Source organism: Entelurus aequoreus, linkage group LG16, assembly GCF_033978785.1.
Source record: "Entelurus aequoreus isolate RoL-2023_Sb linkage group LG16, RoL_Eaeq_v1.1, whole genome shotgun sequence".
Lineage (NCBI taxonomy): Eukaryota > Metazoa > Chordata > Actinopteri > Syngnathiformes > Syngnathidae > Entelurus > Entelurus aequoreus.
In genome coordinates, this window is record NC_084746.1 from 38,986,662 (window position 1) to 39,008,510 (window position 21,849).

The 21,849-nt window shown below is 39.0% G+C and overlaps 1 pseudogene; it reads right to left on the reverse strand.

Annotated features, from left to right (window-relative positions):
- LOC133631212 (ephrin type-B receptor 1-like) overlaps positions 1-21,849 on the reverse strand; it is a 475,430-nt pseudogene that overhangs the window by 7,679 nt on the left and 445,902 nt on the right.

Sequence of the window (21,849 nt, forward strand, 5' to 3'; positions counted from 1 at the left end):
AGGTCTATTTTTTAATGCCTGGTTGGCAATTGACTGGCACACCCTCTGCCATCAATGTAATGGGCACCCTTGCTGTAGTTCATGAAATTATATTCCACCCTCTCCAGTAATTTGCCTCTCTTCAGAAAAAAATAAATCTCCAGCTACTAATCACTGCACTCCAGCCACAGAATGGCCGGCCGAGACACCAATTGTCTGAGGATTCTGGGTCAAGCCCAATTAATTAGCTGCACAAACAAAAGGCATTCTTATTTCCAAATATGCATTCTGCACGCATACATTCATGTTGCTGTGGCAATGTCACTGGCTAATAGTACCGTGGTAATAAACACAAGTGTTGCTGTGTGTGTGAGGGCTGTTTTCTCCTGGCTCGGACATCCTTACCATCTGTGAGGGTTTGGAAGCACATCTTGCTGCTGTATTTGCCAAAACCAGCCACAGTGCGCGCTCGCACCTGCACCACGTACACCGTGCCCGAACGCAGGCCCTCCACGCGTGCAGTGTTGGTCTGGCTGCGCAGGATGGTGGAGTTGATCTCTGCATGGTCCTGAAAGCAGGAATGGACACACGTTAGAGAGTTTTCTTTGATATACCGCAGTAATACACACTTTTATGCCATTTGTAAAGACACATCTGAACAGCTCTTGTTTCTTCCAAGATGCTTTATAAGACACTTTAATTACAGAAATATTGTTTATTGCGTTACATTTGGGTGCACTTCAATATGACAGCAAGTCAATGACAGCCTCTAAGACCATTTGAAGGCAATTGGGTCAGGAACTATAGTTGATTAGGTAAAGTAAGTGATCGTTCAAAATGGACCTCATGTTTATTCTGCTATTTGACCAATTGTACTGATTATTTGTGCGTGTCTACTGTCTCATTAACACAACAATCCTCCCCTAAGATGTCTCAAACTAATCTAAACGTTAAACTGGTAAAAAAAATAGTTTGCACCCTAAATTACAGACTATAAACCACTACTTTTTCCTGTGTTTTGAACCCTGCGGTCTATAAAATAGTGCGGCTAAATTATGTAAATTATGGATTTTTCTTCACTGATGGCCACAAGGCAAATAGTAAAAAAAAAAACACAAGCGAAGACACTAAAAAGGTGTGTTTGTGCTATGGTGCCATCTTTTGGACAAGTTCGCTCACTGCAGATGCTACGGGGTAAACGTCTAAAGTATTTCCTTACGCTTTGAACCGGAAGTACAAGTGTAGCCATCCATAGCGTTTCTACTTGTATGTATTCTTCATCACTCCGAGCAACGTTTGTAAGTATAAAAAAATAACTTAACTATTCATACTTACTAAACCGTCCCATGTGTGTTGTTTGTACGAATGCTCTCTTGCATATTTGTACGTGCTATCGTAATGTAAAGACACTAGCATCATGAGCATTAGCTAATCTGCGAACACGTTTACGAGTGTCTGTGTTAGTATTATTAACTTATAATGGCATTCTTTTTGTATTGTTTCAGTCTCACAAATTCCTCAGTACATGCACCAAAACGTCCCAGGGAGTTATTGAGTCAGTTTAGCTGATTAAAGAGCTAGCTTCCGCAGCTAGTGGGTCCATGACCATGACTTCTGTTTTGTTTGCTCATCCATTTTGCTGCCGTGTTACAGGCAGCGTTTGGAAACAATTAAGGTATGTACATAAACATTCACAAAGTCTTTATGTGCAAATAACTAATATCACAATGTATATATATGTGGATTATAGTGCGGCTAATATATGAATACACATTTATTCCTCAAAATTGTGTGGATTTGGCTTATATACCGGTGCACTTTATAGTTTGACAAGGGTGGAGGGAACTGTTTGATAGAAACTCAAAAGGCAAAAATAGAAAATACATTATACATTCATACTTTCCAAAGGAAATGGACGGCCCCGCCTTTTCACCAATTTTATCCTTTTACTAACAAACAAACAAACAACACAATGCAAGTATTGCATAATTAAAAGTCCTTACGACATGTAACGTGCAAAAGGTTTCAAACGAGGTCCTGGTAATGGGGGCCACTGTTTGTGTGCACCTGTGTAGTTTGGGGCTTGCTGGTAGTAAATCTGCTATGGCCCATCAGTAATTACTGACTACTGTCCCTTTCTCATAACCCTGACTGGAAATAAGTAGAGTGCACCACACTCCACCTGCAGATAAGCTTGATGAAGACGTCCTGTTCTAAGGACGTGTCAGTATAACATTATAAATGTTGTTTCTTATGCAATTTCTTATAAAACCCAACACAGAACCAGTGAAAAAGAAGTAGCACGAGGAAGAAGTATGGACGTTATGGACAACACTAAGTCTGATTGTTTAATTCATGGGTGTCCAAACTTTTTCCACTGAGGGCCGCACACGGAAAAATGTAAGCATGCGGGGGCCATTTAGATATTTTTCATTTTCAAACCTTAACAAAATATATGGATTTTTTTTTTTTTTTTAACTTTTAGGGCTCCCGGGGACCATAAAGGGTCTCAGTCATTAAACTGTTAAAAATAAGTCATATTATTATTATTTTTTTTTATTTAACGCTTACAGTAAATCTCTATATCAACTTGAGGTTGATATAAAGTAAAAAAAAAAAAAAGCCTTTTCTGTCAAAGACAACTTTGTTTTTTATAGTAAAACTGAAATATGCAGTATTTAGTAATTACAGCCCTAAAAGATCAATAATGCAGGACACCATTGATTTTAATTATTTAATATTTTTGAGTAATCACAGTGAAAAGTTAAATAAAATCCTACTAAATATATTTGGGATCCAAAAGGTCCCCCACTCATAAAGTGATACATTTTTATTAGTTTTTTTTTAACTTTTAACACTTAAATTACGAGATCAACTTCAGATATATCTGTCGATTTTATGTTTGAACTATTATTTTGTTTGTATTATGCTCTTTTGTCAAATAAAACTTTGATGTTTTTTTTTATGGCAACCACACAATATATGCAATATTTTTTCCACATAAAACATTTTAAAGTGATATTTTTTAAGTAATAATTCATTGTAACATAGATTTGTATTTTTTTAGCAATGGCAAAAAAAAGAAAAATAAACAAAGACAAAAGGAAAAAAACAGCCTGCATGGCAACTTTGTGTCAACATTGCAACTTTTTATTGTTAGATTTCACCTCATTCTACTTTTTTTTAAATGTTTTTTTAAATTTTTGCAATATTATCAATTTTGAAATTTTTGCAGAATGTGTGGCGGGCCGGTAAACAATTAGCTGCGGGCCGCAAATGGCCCCCGGGCCGCACTTTGGACACCCCTGGTTTAATTGCATCATTGTGGTCGGCATTGAGCGAAACATAGTTACACCACAACCCTATCACACATAATCACATTAGTGAGCTCTTATTGGCCTGAGGAAGACAGAAGTTTGCGATAGGAAGTGTTTATAAATTGAATGTACCTAGCTTTAATGGCTTAATCATTTAGACCTTTAACGCATTATGTGGCACCATCTGTCCCCCGGCCTGGGAGCAGCATGCATATATGTTGAAGCAGACACAACATCCGCCTGAGAACGGAGACCCAGTCACCAGGTCGTCTGCTTTGGCTCCTGACTGAGTGCACACGAACGGATTAAGCCCGCTCCTACAGTCGGTCCCTCTGCAGCTCTAAGAACCACGCCCCCATCTGCCCATGGGACAGGTGACCAAACAGATGGCAAACATCCAATGGGGGAGCATCCCTTGTGGGTGCGACAGATTGGAACGGCCCTTTCACGCTGCTGGTCAAATGGGGATTACACACACACACACACACACACGCACACGCACACACACACACACACACACACACACACACACACACACACACACACACACACACACACACACACACACACACACACACACACACACATTCGTGGACTACCTGTAATGTAATGTTTTGTGGAACAGACAATCAGATGCAATGGAGATTAGAAGGACCACACCCTAAAAAGGTTGCTGTGTACCAAAGATATTTGAGACAAGACCTGCCGAAAATGACAAACTGGTTATAAACACATGACTACACCCACCTGGCAATGTGGGGACACATAAAGGCAGTGCTAGTGGTCACATTTGGACACAGTTCATTGGACCATTGTTGTGTTTTCACCCACATGCTCCAATAGTCGCACTTTTCTTGGCGACAGCAAATCAAATTGGTGATTGCCAAATTTTCCCCCCCCCACCAAATCACTTCCTTTCTTGCCGCTATTTCAAAGGAATCCCCCACCCTCTTTGTTTTAGTGAGAAACTATTGTCTATAAACCTGGAACGGTATTATAATGAACTTGGAGTGTGTGCGTGCTTTACCAAAATGCCAACTGTGCAAAATGGACAGCATGGCCACTTGGCACACAGACATACATGGTGGGGTACCATGTGTCCACCTCACAGGCGCGCACACACACTCACGCTCACACTTGGGAAGGGGGTGCAATGAAAGATTTGGATACAAAGTTGGTGCCAAAAATGGTCATATTTTTTAGTTAAATGCCTATTTTGTTATGGTATAGTACGTTTCTGACTGCTAGTTAGTTACTTCCTGTGTTTGATTGCCATTTTCCAATAGAACATGAGTAACATTACACTGATTGCTCATGCAGTGACAATCAAACAAATGGCAACAAATACATTGCTTTTAATGCAAAATACTACATTATCAAAGCTACAATGCTGAAAATAAATGAACACATTTACGGTTGAAGACACAAAATGGAATGTCTTCATGCACTGAACCATGCGAGAGTATGGTTGTCACCATACCAGAATTTCAGTGGTCCATGCCGATACTTTTTTACTTAAAATAAAAAACTGAACCCTTCTACTTTCAAATTCAGTACTTAATAGAAATGCTTTCAAAGTGTCGACTCGAGTATATAAGATCACTTCGACATCTTTTTGCACAGAATTTAAATTGCAGTATTAGCTTCCAAGAGATAATTTTACATTCGAAAAAGAACAACAGTGTTCTATAACCGCTCATTATATTAAAACCAATAATACTGTGCTTGTAAATATTGTCACAAGTAACAACAAAAGTCAGCTATTTTACATTTAATAAGTACATGAAACAAACATTGTTCTTAAAGGCCTACTGAAAGCCACTACTACCGACCACGCAGTCTGATAGTTTATATATCAATGATGAAATCTTAACATTGCAACACATGCCAATACGGCCGGGTTAGATTAGTAAAGTGCAATTTTAAATTTCCCGCAAAATATCCTGCTGAAAACGTCTCGGTATGATGACGTTTGCGCGTGACGTCACGGATTGTAGCGGATATTTTGGGACACCATTGTGGCCAGCTATTAAGTCGTCTGTTTTCATCGCAAAATTCCACAGTATTCTGGACATCTGTGTTGGTGAATCTTTTGCAATTTGTTTAATGAACAATGAAGACAGCAAAGAAGAAAGCTGTAGGTGGGAAGCGGTGTATTAGCGGCCGGCTGCAGCAACACAAACACGTAGAGAACTGGGACAACAGAGACTCTTACCAGGAGGACTTTGAGTTGGATACGCGCTACCGTGAGTACGCAGCTGCGGCTTCCAAACATTTGATTGCTTGCCCGTACGTGCGTGCCGCTATGTGCATGTCAGGTACGTGACTTTGGGGAAATATATGTGCTGTATGAACTTTGCGGAAGTGAACGGTACTTTGGGCTGTGGGATTGAGTGTGTTGTGCGGGTGTTTGATTTGTATTGGCGGGTTATATGGACGGGAGGGGGGAGGTGTTTGTTATGCGGATTAATTTGTGGCATATTAAATATAAGCCTGGTTGTGTTGTGGCTAATAGAGTATATATATATGTCTTGTGTTTATTTACTGTTTTAGTCATTCTCAGCTGAATATCAGGTCCCACCCGCCTCTCACAGCATCTTCCCTATCTGAATCGCTTCCACTGCCCTCTAATCCTTCACTCTCACTTTCCTCATCCACAAATCTTTCATCCTCGCTCAAATTAATGGGGTAATCGTCGCTTACTCGGTCCGCATCGCTCTCGCTGCTGGTGGCCATGATTGTAAACAATGTGCAGATGTGAGGAGCTCCACAACCTGCGACGTCACACTAATTCCGGTACAGGCAAGGCTTTTTTATCAGCGACCAAAAGTTGCAAACTTTATCGTCGATGTTCTCTACTAAATCCTTTCAGCAAAAATATGGCAATATCGCGAAATGATCAAGTATGACACATACAATGGACCTGCTATCCCCGTTTAAATAAGAAAATCTCATTTCAGTAGGCCTTTAATATTCTCTCAATATGGTGGGGTTAGTGCGTCTGCCTCGCAATACGAAGGTCCTGGGTTCGATCCTGCGCTCGGGATCTTTCTGTGTGGAGTTTGCATGTTCTCCCCGTGACTGCGTGGGTTCCCTCCGGGTACTCCGGCTTCCTCCCACCTCCAAGACATGCAGCTGGGGATAGGTTGATTGGCAACACTAAATTGGCCTTGTGTGTGAATGTGAGTGTGAATGTTGTCTGTCTATCTGTGTTGGCCCTGTGACAGGGGTGCCCATTACGTCGATCGCGAGCTACCGGTCGATCGCGGAGGGTGTGTCAGTTGATCGCCAGCCAGGCATTAAAAAAATAGTCCTATAAATGAGCGATCATAAATCTTCACTATGACGCGACTTTCGTCACTTGATTGACATTCACGGCACCCGAGGGTCTTCTGAGATGACGCTGGCTGCTGCCAGATCATTATTAAGAAAAAATTACAGACAGGAAGGCGAGAAACACTTTTTATTTCAACAGACTCTGGCGCCGTACGTGCCGTCAAAACTCCAAAGACCGACTGCACAGTTGCACAATAAAAGCTCTGCTTCATCCTGCCTGCGCTAACAAAACAAGAGTCTCAGAAACCTGGCGTGCACAAGCTAGTAAGCTACGGAGTTTGCCGTCAATGTATTTCTTGTAAAGTGTATAAAAAGGAGTACGGAAGCTGGACAAATAAGATGGCAAAAACCTACCACTTTCATGTGGTATTGGACAGAAAGGAGGACTTTTTTTCTCCTCCATTTGAAAATGCGGACGTTATCATCACTACTGTCTGATTCCAATCAATGCAAGTCATCAGAATCAGGTCATACACCAACTTATATTATTGTCTTCATGAAAGAAAGGAATCTATATGTGTTAAACATGCTTGTATTATCATTAAACACCTTTAACTTCTTAACAATATTAACTATATGGGTTAAACATGCTTGCATTATCTTTAAACACCTTTAACTTGTTAACAAAAACATATATTTCATAAATAAGTAAATATAAATTATACATATGAATGAGGTAGATCCCCACGACTTGATCAATTGAAAAGTAGCTCGCCTGCAGAAAAAGTGTGGGCACCCCTGCCCTGTGATGAGATGGCGACTTGTCCAGGGTGTACCTTGCCTTCCGCCCGAATGCAGCTGAGATAGGCTCCAGCATCCCCACGACCCCGAACGGAACAAGCGGTAGAAAATGGATGGATGGTTGGATGGATGGTGGTGGAGTGACGCCATCATGTCATTTGAGTGAAAATAGGCAAATAAAAAGGCAATATATATTCACAGTAGGGTTGTACGGTATACCGGTATTAGTATAGTACCGCGATACTAATGAATCATTCTCTGAAACGTACCGGTCCCACCCCCCCGCGCCCGCGTCGAAGTCACGTCATGACATTGCTGGTTTACGAGCAGACGAGCGTGTTCGGCGGCCCACACACACAGAGTACTTACAAGCAGACACAGTGTGTAGACAGAAAAGGGAGAACGGACGCATTTTGGCTTAAAAACTAATGATAAATGTGAAGTTATAACACTGAAACGCCTTCAGGAAGAGATGTTTTAAGACATGACTAGCTAGTTAGCGGCTAACATCCATCCGCTGTCGGCAGTGTTTTAGCTACTTCTAAATCACTAATCCTGGCGACAAATAAAGTAAGTTTCTTACAAGTATCATCCCTGCAGGATGAGGAATAGCTAAACATGCTTCACTACACACCGTAACTCACGGGCGTCAAAATGTAAACAAACACCATTGGTGGATCGACACCAAACATCCACTGTAATGATATCAAGTACAAGCACGTATCGAGTCGACAGTACTAAGATTACGTCTATATTTTTTGGCATCACAAAATCTTCTTTCGTTTTTTTAGAATGTATATTGTGTTTATAAACTCAGGAAATATGTCACACATGAGGACTTTGAATATGACCAATGTATGATCCTGTAACTACTTGGTATCGGATTGATACCCAAATTTGTGGTATCATCCAAAACTAATGTAAAGTATCAAACAACAGAATAATAAGTGATTATTACATTTTAACAGAAGTGTAGATAGAAGATGTTAAAAGAAAAAGTAAGCAGATTTTAACAGTAAATGAACAAGTAGATTATTAACTAATTTTCTACCACTTGTCCTTAATAATGTTGACAAAATAATAGAATGATAAATGACAATATGTTACTGCATATGTCAGCCGACTAATTAGGAGCCCTTGTTTGCTTACTTATGTACTACTAAAAGACAAGTTGTCTAGTATGTTCACTATTTTATTTAAGGACTAAATTGCAATAAGAAATATATGTTTAATGTACACTAAGATTTTTTGTTAAAATAAAGCCAATAATGAAATGTTTTTGTGGTGCCCTTTATTTAGAAAAGTACCGAAATAAATTTAGTACCGGTACCAAAATATCGGTATTGTTACAACACTAATTCACAGACAAAAATTTTAGTTTTTGTTACTAGTATCAACATTTCAGCTTTTTTCATGACCTTTTTGCTCACACATTTTGAACACCACGTGTTTACGTATTAGACCAGGAAGGCAAAGTGTTGTCAAACAACAGAAGAGTCTCACTAAGTTGTGTTTTTAATCACTTCAATTAACTTAGCACACTTATAGAAAGTGACAAAGGTTGGGTAGCAACTTGGTGGAGGTTTTCTGCGGGCTGTCTGAATGCAAACTCCTTGGGCTTGTGGTGGCGGAGCTCCACTCTCACTTTTATGACCGCTTGCATTTGAGTAGTGACGTGAGGCACACTCCACTTTGTCACTTCCTTATCTCATTTCACTTCTATTGTGATCAAGTGCATCTCTTCTGCTACGTCTTTCACTAGCGAAGCAGGCGTGTTTTAGTTGTGTTGTGAGGCGCACGATGCAAGTTAGGATGCATGTCACCACCCTGCCATTATCAGCAAGGGGGAAACGGACACGCCAAATATGCATTCGTGACAGGCTTCTTTGGCGCTGACTCTGCATTTACATGCTGAGATTTGATGTGGCTCACCAAGGAAAAGTGGGTGTAAAGTCTCGATACTAACGGTACTGAAAAAAGATTGTATCGAAGTATTTTTTGCGTGTTGGTATCGACTTAGTATCGGTACTACTGACAGCCCCACTGTAAGTAACAGACAGTAAATTAATCAGCGTCAAAATATTTAGTGGTGCTTCTTAGATTAGACACAGTATAACTTCATTGCCCTGAGGGAAATGGAGGTACCAATAGCATAATACTACACAGTGAATAAAACATGCAGGTACATTATTTTACAAACCACGACAGTCTGGCCATTGGCCTTGTTCACCCTGCAGGTCAATTCCCATTTTCTTTGCCCATATGCGACCTGTATCGGATGTTTTCATGTCAGTGTGAACAGTGCAATTCCAAATTTTTCATATCCGACCCAGGCCTCTTTCGTCAATGAATATAAAAATAATATATATGCGATGTGTCTTCAATGACTACGTTCACACGGCAGGCCAAAGTGGCCCAAATCAGATTTTTTTGAGATCTGATTTTTCCCAGCTGACTGTTTACTCTGCAAGTAAAATGTGATTTTTAACAGGCCCCTTCTACACTAAGCCGGCTAAGATTATCCAGGGTAAATCCCACCTAACCTTATCCTTGTCCCCACACACACACACACACACACACACACAATGGTCATTTAAACCTGATCTGTGTCACTTGAGGGCAAACTAATCAGATTTGGTGTGCAGTGTAAACGGGGCCAAAGTGACTGCTCCCACGCTTAGGCCACGATCATTCGACCAGAGTGTCATCAAAAAGCGTCATTATTTGCCACAATACACGGTTATAAAATGAATAGTCGACAACGGAGCATAAAACAGGTGAAAATAAAATGTTTTAAGAACTCACATGTTTTACCACTCCTGTCTCCGACTGCTCGACCACAGACACGCTCTATAAGCAGACATCCAAGCAAAAACGCTTGTCCTCTTCCTTCTTAAAGGCCTACTGAAATTATTTTTTTTTATTTAAACGGGGATAGCAGATCCATTCTATGTGTCATAATTGATCATTTCGCGATATTGCCATATTTTTGCTGGGAGGATTTAGTAGAGAACATCGACGATAAAGTTCGCAACTTTTGGTCGCTGATAAAAAAAGCCTTGCCTGTACCGGAAGTAGCGTGACGTCACAGGAGCTAGTATTCCTCACAATTCCCCATTGTTTACAATGGAGCAAGAGATTCGGAGCGACAAAGCGACGATTACCCCATTAATTTGAGCGAGGATGGAAGATTCGTAGATGAGGAACGTTACAGTGAATGACTAGAGAGGCAGTGATGGACGTATCTTTTTTCGCTCTGACCGTAACTTAGGTACAAGCTGGCTCATTGGATTCCACACTCTCTCCTTTTTATATTGTGGATCACGGATTTGTATTTTAAACCACCTCGGATACTATATCCTCTTGAAAATGAGAGTCGAGAACGTGAAATGGACATTCACAGTGACTTTTATCTCCACGACAATACATCGGCGAAGCACTTTAGCTACGGAGCTAACGTGATAGCATCGGGCTTAACTGCAGATAGAAACAAAAGAAATAAACCCCTGACTGGAAGGATAGACAGAAAATCTACAATACTATTAAACCATGGACCTGTAACTCCACGGCTAATGCTTTCCAGCCTGGCGAAGCTTAACAATGCTGTTGCTAACGACGCCATTGAAGCTAACTTAGCAACGGGACCTCACAGAGCTATGCTAAAAACATTAGCTATCCACCTACGGCAGCCAGCCCTCATCAACACCTGTGCTCACCTGCGTTCCAGCGATCGACGGAGCGACGAAGGACTTCACCCGATCATCAATGCGGTCGGCGGCTAGCGTCGGATAGCGTGTCTGCTATCCAAGTCAAAGTCCTCCTGGTTGTGTTGCTGCAGCCAGCTGCTAATACACCGATCCCACCTACAGCTTTCTTCTTTGCAGTCTTCATTGTTCATTAAACAAATTGCAAAAGATTCACCAACACAGATGTCCAGAATACTGTGGAATTTTGAGATGAAAACAGAGCTTTTTGTATTGGATACAATGTGTCCGAATACTTCCGTTTCAACGATTGACGTCACGCGCATACGTCATCATACATAGACGTTTTCAACCGGAAGTTTAGCGGGAAATTTAAAATTGCACTTTATAAGTTAACCCGGCCATATTGGCATGTGTTGCAATGTTAAGATTTCATCATTGATATATAAACTATCAGACTGCGTGGTCGGTAGTAGTGGGTTTCAGTAGGCCTTTAATCTTCAATACGCAATCATTTGGTTCAGAAAATGTTGACTTTGATTGCACAAAATCCTGGAAATTCCCACCAATGTACAGTACTGAGACCGACTAGCGCTGAAGCCACGTTTACTTCAGTAAACACTGCAGTGTGTGCGACGTCATGCCGTCATGTCGAGCATGCGGGTCAGATTGCATTCCCATTAGAAATGGCATTTTTTTGGTAATGTGAACGGCCACCGTAAAAATCGTATTTGACAAATAAAATCAGAATTGGACATCCGACCGTGCAGTGTGAACGTAGCCTTGGAATACCCATCCATCTCTAGCCTTCACCCTCCCGCTCCGATCTATTGAGGAGTTCTAAAGTTTGATGGCATGGATAACAAAGGAGTTTTTTCTTCTAAAGGGGAGCAGCCTGTCACTGAACTTACTTGATTCCAAAGGAAAGACACCTCAACAAGGCGCCGACTTGTCTCCAAGCAAGTCAGAGCCATTTTCCTATCACTCTCTCACACACACACACACACACACACACACACACACACACACACACACACACACACACACACACACACACACACACACACACACACACACACACGCACACACACACGCACACACACGCGCCAGAAGAAGTGATCGTACTAGTTTCTTTTGGCAGGCAAAGAAAATAATGATGGATTCTAACAAGATCCAAATAGGTCAAACAGGAAATAGAACCCAATAATAAAGCAGCAATTGTTCTACTCCTGAGGTCCTGCAAGGGCGCCATTTTTAATGTTGCAGTAAGAAAACAAGCGAAATGAAATCCTTTCTGAAGGCGTCCTCAAGTCGTTTCACTTCCTTTGGGAGGAAGGTAAGTTATACTCTTCACCGGAGACTGACAAGTGCGGAAACAAACATCGATGGGAAGAAGAAAGGAGTGTGATGGAAGATACGTGCAGCCCCGCTTTTTCACAGCTTCTATTTGAAAAAAAAGTTGTCCGTGACACATCTGTGCGTCTACTAAAGTGCCGCGGGCCACTTGGACAGTCAACAGGGACAGGAGACAAGAACGATAAACACGCCTTTCTGGGTTTTATTCTGAGGAGCCCATAATTGTATGAAAAGCCAAAGTAGGATTTCAAAGTTGACGAGTTGGTCCAACGGTTCAGAAAAAAATATTTTTGTTGTGCAATTAAATGTCATATATTGCTGCTGTCATCCAAAATGGATGCACTTTTAACACACACAAACACACACACACACACACACACACACACACACACACACACACACACACACACACACACACACACACACACACACACACACACACACACACACACACACACACACACACACACTCATTCTTGTATTTGTTACCTTCTTGAGACCTGAGAAAAAAGCCTACCTCTTTAGGACCAGCCTTTCTAGACATATAAAGATTAGTATTTACAACATGAATAATATATACATACTATGCAAATATAAAAAAGCTTGTTGTGAAAAATGAGTTGGAATTTCACAAGAAAAATGTCACAGTTTCACAGGAAAAACTTAGAATTTTGGCAGTATTATAATAAAAGTCGTCATTTTACTCAACACAAGTCAACATTTTACAAGTAAAACTGAACAGTTGTGCAATCTTATGACAAAAGTTGGAATTTTACTCAGTAACAGTCGCAATTTTACAAGAAAAGCTTAAAATGTTGGCAATTTTATGAAAATAGTCGTAATTTTACTTGACAAAAGTCACAATTTTATCAGAAAAATTAAAAATGTTGGCAATATTATAATACTCAAAATTTTACTTGGCAAAATTATGACAGAAGTCATAATTTTACTCCAAAAATGTCACTATTTTACAACAACAAAAAATTGGTAATATTGTGATAAAAGTCTGAATTTTATATGACAAATAATAATTTTACATAAAAAAAGTAATAATTTTACGAGAAAATATTGCAATATTACAGAAACAGAAAGAATATGAGAAAATGTTCCTAATTTTTTTTTCTTTTTAAAGTCGACACATTGTGAGAAAAAGACTGCTTTTAGTTAGTTTTTTTAATTGTTTGTTTGTAATTGGTTTTTAATCTTCCTTATTTACTTCAAGTTATTACAGTATGTCTCTATATACATATTTATTAAATAAATGATAAATGATAAATGGGTTATACTTGTATAGCGCTTTTCTACCTTCTAGGTACTCAAAGCGCTTTGACACTATTTCCACATTCACCCATTCACACACACATTCACACACTGATGGCGGGAGCTGCCATGCAAGGCGCTAACCAGCAGCCATCAGGAGCAAGGGTGAAGTGTCTTGCCCAAGGACACAACGGACGTGACTAGGATGGTAGAAGGTGGGGATTGAACCCCAGTAACCAGCAACACTCCGATTGCTGGCACGGCCACTCTACCAACTTCGCCACGCCGTCCCAATTTGTTTTAATTAATTTTGGCCAAAGGGGGCGCATTTCAATTTCTTACACACACTTGTTATTACATATGTTGACCAGAGGGGGAGCACTTTTAAAAGCGACACACAGTCAATTTGAAAAATCCCTCATTTTTGGGACTACCCACATTTTGATAGATTTCACCACCAGGGGTGCAAATGAGACATTCTCTATTAGATGCAATGTTATTGGGACCATGATTTATGTCATCACTTGTTCACACCTCCTCATATGGAATATACTTTTCCTTCTTGGTGTCTCAGGAAGGGAAGAAATACAAGAACACACACACACACACACACACACACACACACACACACACACACACACACACACACACACACACACACACACACACACACACACACACACACACACAGACAGCAGCATGTGTGACCGTAGCGAGTGGCTGCTCTGCTCCAGGCTTAATGGAGGGCTTGACCTTCGCTATGCTGCGTTATTTCCACCCTCCCCAAAATTTCAGAGGAAAATAAGAGTGAAGGTGGAGGGCAGAATGGAAGGAAGAGCACAGGTTTCCACTTTTTCCTCTCACGAACCTTTAATTTATTTCAGCCTTCTGCTCAATTTACAGCATGCTGAGCTGTACAATGATAAGGTGGTTGAGGAGGAGTATGTCCTTTTGGGGTCATTGCTATCACATCACGCCATCATTCCTTTATACACCGAGGCGGCATATAAACCATCTTGACTGCTGGACTGGATCTTTTATTTGAGTTTGGGGAAATATTAACACTAGTACACGTCTTGTTACTACATTCAGTATACAGTCAACTGACTGCTTAGTAAACAATGTCATTAGTACCGATTAGAGAAATACTTGTTTGTTTTGTTGTGGGATGTGTATTTACATGCAGGTATTGCTCCATGATGTATTGATCTCTAATGCTGCACGATGACTCCAATGATCTGTAATGTAGAATAATACTAACTGATTTGTATAGGAATGCATTTGTAATGACATATTACTCTGAGTATTACTATAATAGCAGGAGTGGTGTACCTTTCACATTTGAATGGATATGGTACCAAATCCCGGTACCTGGGAATCGATATCGGTACTCAATGATACAAATGTTTTGTACTTTTGTGTGTTCAAATGTGCCAATAAATGTTAATTGTTTAAAGAATATACACATACATATATATATATATAATATATATATATTTCTACTTAGTTTTTTACAGCCGCTAGGACACATTTCCCAAAACTTCAGGTCACTTTTTCAAAACTCTTCACACAGTTCTCCAAAGGAACTTTCAGCTCGTCACATCAGTTCATTTCACTTTCAAAATGCGCTAAAACTAGCAAATCACTCCATACATGTCTCAAATCAACTCGCTCTTCCAGAACACTAACAAAGGTTGACAGACAACAAACACGCTTTTTCACCCACAAAACAATGACCTAAAAAAACACTAACAACAGGTAGCATTTGACAATATTTTCTTGTGTAAAACAAGGACATCTCTGTTTATAATTCACATCAAAATATATGTTACTGGAATGAATCAGACATGATGCAGAATGCTTCAATATATTTGATGTATTTTATTAATTTTTTTTGCACTGAGTAATTCCAAAATACAATAATTTGTGTACACACCTTCCACTGATACAGATACAATAGTAATGCTAATCTACTCAGTCACAGGTTGTCATCCACATCACATCTTATGTCATCTAGGGCAATACACCTAGGAAAGAATCTTCTGATCCATCCCTGGCAATCGTCTGCTGATATGTCCAAGCATCCAGCATTCATTGCGTCCAGGAGGGACATTTGATCATGTGGATGGTGGAATTGTCCAATTGTTTTTATTGCATCTAATTTTACGATTTGAAATATATTTCAATAAAATATTACTGTAGAATTGTAGCAAATTGCTGTCTCATTCAAGTTTTTATTATGTTATTGTTTTGAACTTAAGTTTAACAGTTTTGAAAACAGTATGTAAGCATGTACAAATTGGCCTGTAAGTACACAGAGTTTTGGCGGTTGTTGTGTCGAAGTGAGAACATAATTAATGTCATTTGAAAGATGTAGTCATTGAATGCATTTTGTGCCTCAGCAATGATAATTGATCCTCAGTCTATCCCATTTATACTTCTGTTGTGCTCACTGTGTGAAGAGTTTTGAAAATGTGACCTAAGTATTGGGAAATGTGTCCTAGCGACTGTAATACCACAGTGTTTAACAGTACATGTATATGAGGTAGTGTTACTTGATTATTTATGATTTGATCTACATTTAAAACTCCTCATTGTGGTCTACATAATATGTAATGGCGATGCTTTGGTCCAAATTGTGCATGGATCTTGTTTTACAGACCATCTTTGAGTCGCTTTCTGACTATTTCTTCAGAAAGCACTTTTGTGGGCGGTCTTATTTAACAAGCTGAAGCCCTCTTACAGGCCAAGCCCTCTTTGACAGTGTCTTCAATGTTAATGGTAAATGGGTTATACTTGTATAGCACTTTTTTACCTTCAAGGTACTCAAAGCGCTTTTTCCACATTCACACACACAGATTGACAGGCCAAGCAAGGCCAGAGCCACGCCGTTCCCCAACATTAGCTATGTTGTAGTTTTTAGCGCTTACATATCGAGTCTCCTGACAGATATTAGTTCGAACTTTGAACTATACGCAATTTTTTTTAATTAGAAATGGCAACATTGGTGGATACAAACCAGTCTGCTCCACTACAAGAAGAGAGAGAACAAGAAGAAACGTAATGATTGAAACTTTTGACTAGGGTTGTCCCGATACCAATATTTTGGTATCGGTACCAAAATGTATTTAGATACTTTTCTAAATAAAGGGGACCACAAAAAATGGCATTATTGTCTTTATTTTAACAACAAATCTTAGGGTACATTAAACATATGTTTATTATTGCAATCCAAGAACAATTTTGTCCTTAAATATAATAGTGAACATACTAGACAACTTGTCTTTTAGTAGTTAGTAACATATTGTGTCATTTATCATTCTATTATTTTGTCAACATTATGAGGGACAAACAGTAAAAAATGATTATTAATCTACTTGTTAATTTAATGTTAATATCTGCTTATTTTCTGTTTCAACATGTTCTATCTACACTTCTCTTAAAATGCAATAATCACTTATTCTTCTGTTGTTTGATACTTTCCATTAGTTTTGGATGATACCACACATTTAGGTATCGATCCGATACCAAGTAGTTACAGGATCATACTTTAGACTAGGGTTGTCCCGATGTATTTAGATACTTTTCTAAATAAAGGGAACCACAAAAAATGGCATTATTGTCTTTATTTTAACAAAAAATCTTAGGGTACATTAAACATATGTTTATTATTGCAATCCAAGAACAATTTTGTCCTTAAATATAATAGTGAACATACTAGACAACTTGTCTTTTAGTAGTTAGTAACATATTGTGTCATTTATCATTCTATTATTTTGTCAACATTATGAGGGACAAACAGTAAAAAATGATTATTAATCTACTTGTTCATTTACTGTTAATATCTGCTTATTTTCTGTTTCAACATGTTCTATCTACACTTCTGTTAAAATGTAATAATCACTTATTCTTCTGTTGTTTGATACTTTACATTAGTTTTGGATGATACCACACATTTAGGTATCGATCCGATACCAAGTAGTTACAGGATCATACTTTAGACTAGGGTTGTCCCGATACCAATATTTTGGTATCGGTACCAAAATGTATTTAGATACTTTTCTAAATAAAGGGGACCACAAAAAATGGCATTATTGTCTTTATTTTAACAACAAATCTTAGGGTACATTAAACATATGTTTATTATTGCAATCCAAGAACAATTTTGTCCTTAAATATAATAGTGAACATACTAGACAACTTGTCTTTTAGTAGTTAGTAACATATTGTGTCATTTATCATTCTATTATTTTGTCAACATTATGAGGGACAAACAGTAAAAAATGATTAATAATCTACTTGTTCATTTACTGTTAATATCTGCTTATTTTCTGTTTCAACATGTTCTATCTACACTTCTCTTAAAATGTAATAATCACTTATTCTTCTGTTGTTTGATACTTTCCATTAGTTTTGGATGATACCACACATTTAGGTATCGATCCGATACCAAGTAGTTACAGGATCATACTTTAGACTAGGGTTGTCCCGATACCAATATTTTGGTACCGGTACCAAAATGTATTTAGATACTTTTCTAAATAAAGGGAACCACAAAAAATGGCATTATTGTCTTTATTTTAACAAAAAATCGTAGGGTACATTAAACATATGTTTATTATTGTAATCCAAGAACAATTTTGTCCTTAAATATAATAGTGAACATACTAGACATCTTGTCTTTTAGTAGTTAGTAACATATTGTGTCATTTATCATTCTATTATTTTGTCAACATTATGAGGGACAAACAGTAAAAAATGATTATTAATCTACTTGTTCATTTACTGTTAATATCTGCTTATTTTCTGTTTCAACAAGTTCTATCTACACTTCTGTTAAAATGTAATAATCACTTATTCTTCTGTTGTTTGATACTTTACATTAGTTTTGGATGATACCACACATTTAGGTATCGATCCGATACCAAGTAGTTACAGGATCATACAATGGTCATAATTTAAGTCCTCGTGTTATGGGAACCAGTACTTTTTAGAGGCGGTATAGTACCAAATATGATTCATTAGTATCGCGGTACTGTACTAGTACCGGTATACCGTACAACCCTACTTGAGACTATAACTAAATTAAAAAAAACAAGTTACGCAAAGTACTTTGGGTAAACCTCTGACGTAACTAAGGTAAAGATGTCACTAAAGTCCCAAATGTCAAACGGCTCGTTTGGAAAGAGGCAACGTTTTTTATTCATAGCCCCACCATGCTTCCATGGTTTGGATACAAATTTGGGGTGTCGCGTTGATCCCAAAATACCCAACAAAGAGGGGCCAACAGGTAAGAAAAGTTGGTTTTGCACAATACGACCCTTTTAAATGCATGATGATCACCTCCCCAGGCCGGATCTGGCCCACGGGCCAGGAGTTTGATACGTAGGCTCTATTGCTTCATATATATTATTCAGGAAGCTGAGGATGAGGGAAACTCATCCAATTTCGTAAAAGGCAATAGTGCATGACCAACATGGCACCACCTATCGATTAGCTTTAGGAGGCCAAATAAAATAAAAAAAATAAAAAGAAAGAGGCTCTGATCTCTTGGTATCGTTCTATCCAAAGCCATGGGAAAAGGCTGCGGGTCAATACAGAAGCAGCAAAGACTCTGTAGGGTTGGGCTGGCGACTTAATAAAGCCAGTGTGTGTGTGTGTGCGTGTGTGTGTGTGTGTGTGTGAACAGACAGATCGATGTGATTCACCCCTCAGACGCAATGCATTTTCACAGCAGGGGAAAGCACAGGTCAACATATTTGCTTCATCTCCAGAAGAAAGCCAATAACAGTGGGAGAGATGCAGTAAACAAAAGGGTAGCACATATTATATACATTGGAGACACCGCTTGCAGATATCAGCTAAGATATGTAGTTGATGTGATGATGCAGGACATGCACCGATGGCAGTGATTTGATGGGGACGTACCTGACCTTTAACCCCTCCATGATACTGTAAGCAAGGGCTGTCCAACTCATTTTAACTCAGGGGACGCATGGAGAAAAAATATATTCCCACGCAGTCCAAACTTGTAAAATCATGGTATAATAACTTAAAAATATGACAAGAAAAAAAGATTGTTTTCTTTGTTTCACTTTTGCCCAAAATAGAACAAGCACATTCCGAAAATGTAAACATTACAAATAATCCTCTTGACAAAACACTTCAAGTTAGTTGAAAATGATGAGGAAATGGTGCAGCTGTAAAAGCACCATGAACAACATAATGAACTTAGACTTTGTCTTAGTGTATCTACAAAGCCATTCAACTGTGAGTCACAGCCTATCTGGGATTGAACAAAATACAGAATAAATAATAAAGAAAAGCTGTTCTAGGTATTTGTCATTTCCACATATTACTCCTGTGCTGAGTCAACAAAGCATACAAACTGAGGTAGAAACTATTCAAGAGGGTTGAGTTACTCTCTGCCTTGTAAGCATCATCGTATATTGATAGAAAAATAGAAGCTGTGCGATGCTTGAGTAATTTCAACGAACCGAAGGTATGAAAAAAAAAGAAGTCTGAATTTCCCCTCAGGGATTGATAAAAGTATTTCTGATTCTGAATTTAAGAGACTGACAGTATTGCAGTAAAACACACACTGTTCACTTTCTCTGAATTTCCACAGAAGACAATCATTTTCACAGAACTATATCAATGTTTGGTGTCTCGTGCAACATTCTCTGTGGGCTCACCAATTGTTTATATCTTGAAACCTGGCATCTTTTAGTTTTCCCTCATACAGTGTCATTTTGACTACGCCTGCACCTCATGGTTCACCAGTATCCCCAAGCCACTAAAAACAAAACTGCAAACTTCCCAAAACAAGCTGGTGAGACTCCTGCTCAACCTCCCATACAGGACTCACCTAACTCAAGCCCACTTTACCAAATTGGGATGGGTTAGAGTTGAGGAAAGCGTACACCGAATTGCAATGTGCCGGGTATTCAAAGTACTCAGAAAAAATGTCCTCAAGTACCTGTCCAACTATTTTACCAGAGTAAGTGATGCTCACAGGTACTACACGAGAGGGAGTTCCTCAGACCTCGTCCCCCCCGAATTCAAGACTCTAATGGGAAAAAATGTATTCTACTATTTTGCCACCACAAAGTGGAATGCACTACCAACAGACCTTAAAATTCTAACATCCCTACGGGCGTGTCTGATCATGGCGGAGCCAGAAGTCGAGTTTGTTAACATGGAGATATTTTCACTACTTTTCTTTTGTTGAGCACAAAGTAAATAACATTTTAGTTAAATGTAAATTGTGCTTTGGACAAAGATCCCATCTACTGCCCAAAACAGTAATTGAAATCTGCTGAAACAAGCTACATAAGCAACATGCTTCGACGAAGCTAGTAAAGAGAGACAGAGACTCCAATGCCACTACACCTCCACCACCACCACTTCAGGATTAAATTCTGCTTCTGCTCATCATTCAGCACTGAAGGTACACACTCTGTCAATCAATGTTCCCTCTAATTTTTCATGTGTGTGAGCAAACGCAAAAACTCCCTGAGCATTCAGTGGAGCCCATGTGAGCGACATAAGACGTGCACACTGTGGCTACACCAGCAGCACACCTGTCCCAAACCTGACTAAATAACAAGTTCAATCTCCATCCATCCATCCATTTTCTACCGCTTGTCCCTTTCGGGGTCGCTGGAGCCTATCTCAGCTGCATTCGGGCGGAAGGCGGTGTACACCCTGGACAAGTCCCCACCTCATCGCAGGGCCAACACAGATAGACAGACAACAATCTCTTATTATTATAATCAAATGACAGCAGTCATTTCCATTTATAATATAAGTGTTTAGGCCCACTTACAATGACAATAACAAAAAATATTGTTTTTCATGAACTGTGTACTTGTATTGTTTGTCTGGGTGGAGGTCCTGCTTTGGAAATAATTTGTACCCCTTTCAGACATTGCATTTAGTTCCCATTAAAACATTCACATGTTGCACAATGAGATGTAAGCAGGGGATCATGTGTACATTCCTGCAACTTCCTGTTTGTAAAAAATGTATTTGTATTAGTATTTATTCAATATACTAACAGCATTTCATGATTCCATCCATCCATCCATTTTCTACCGCTTATTCTCTTAATATTTATAAATTAAGATTCCTAATAAGTGACACTAGAATAAGCA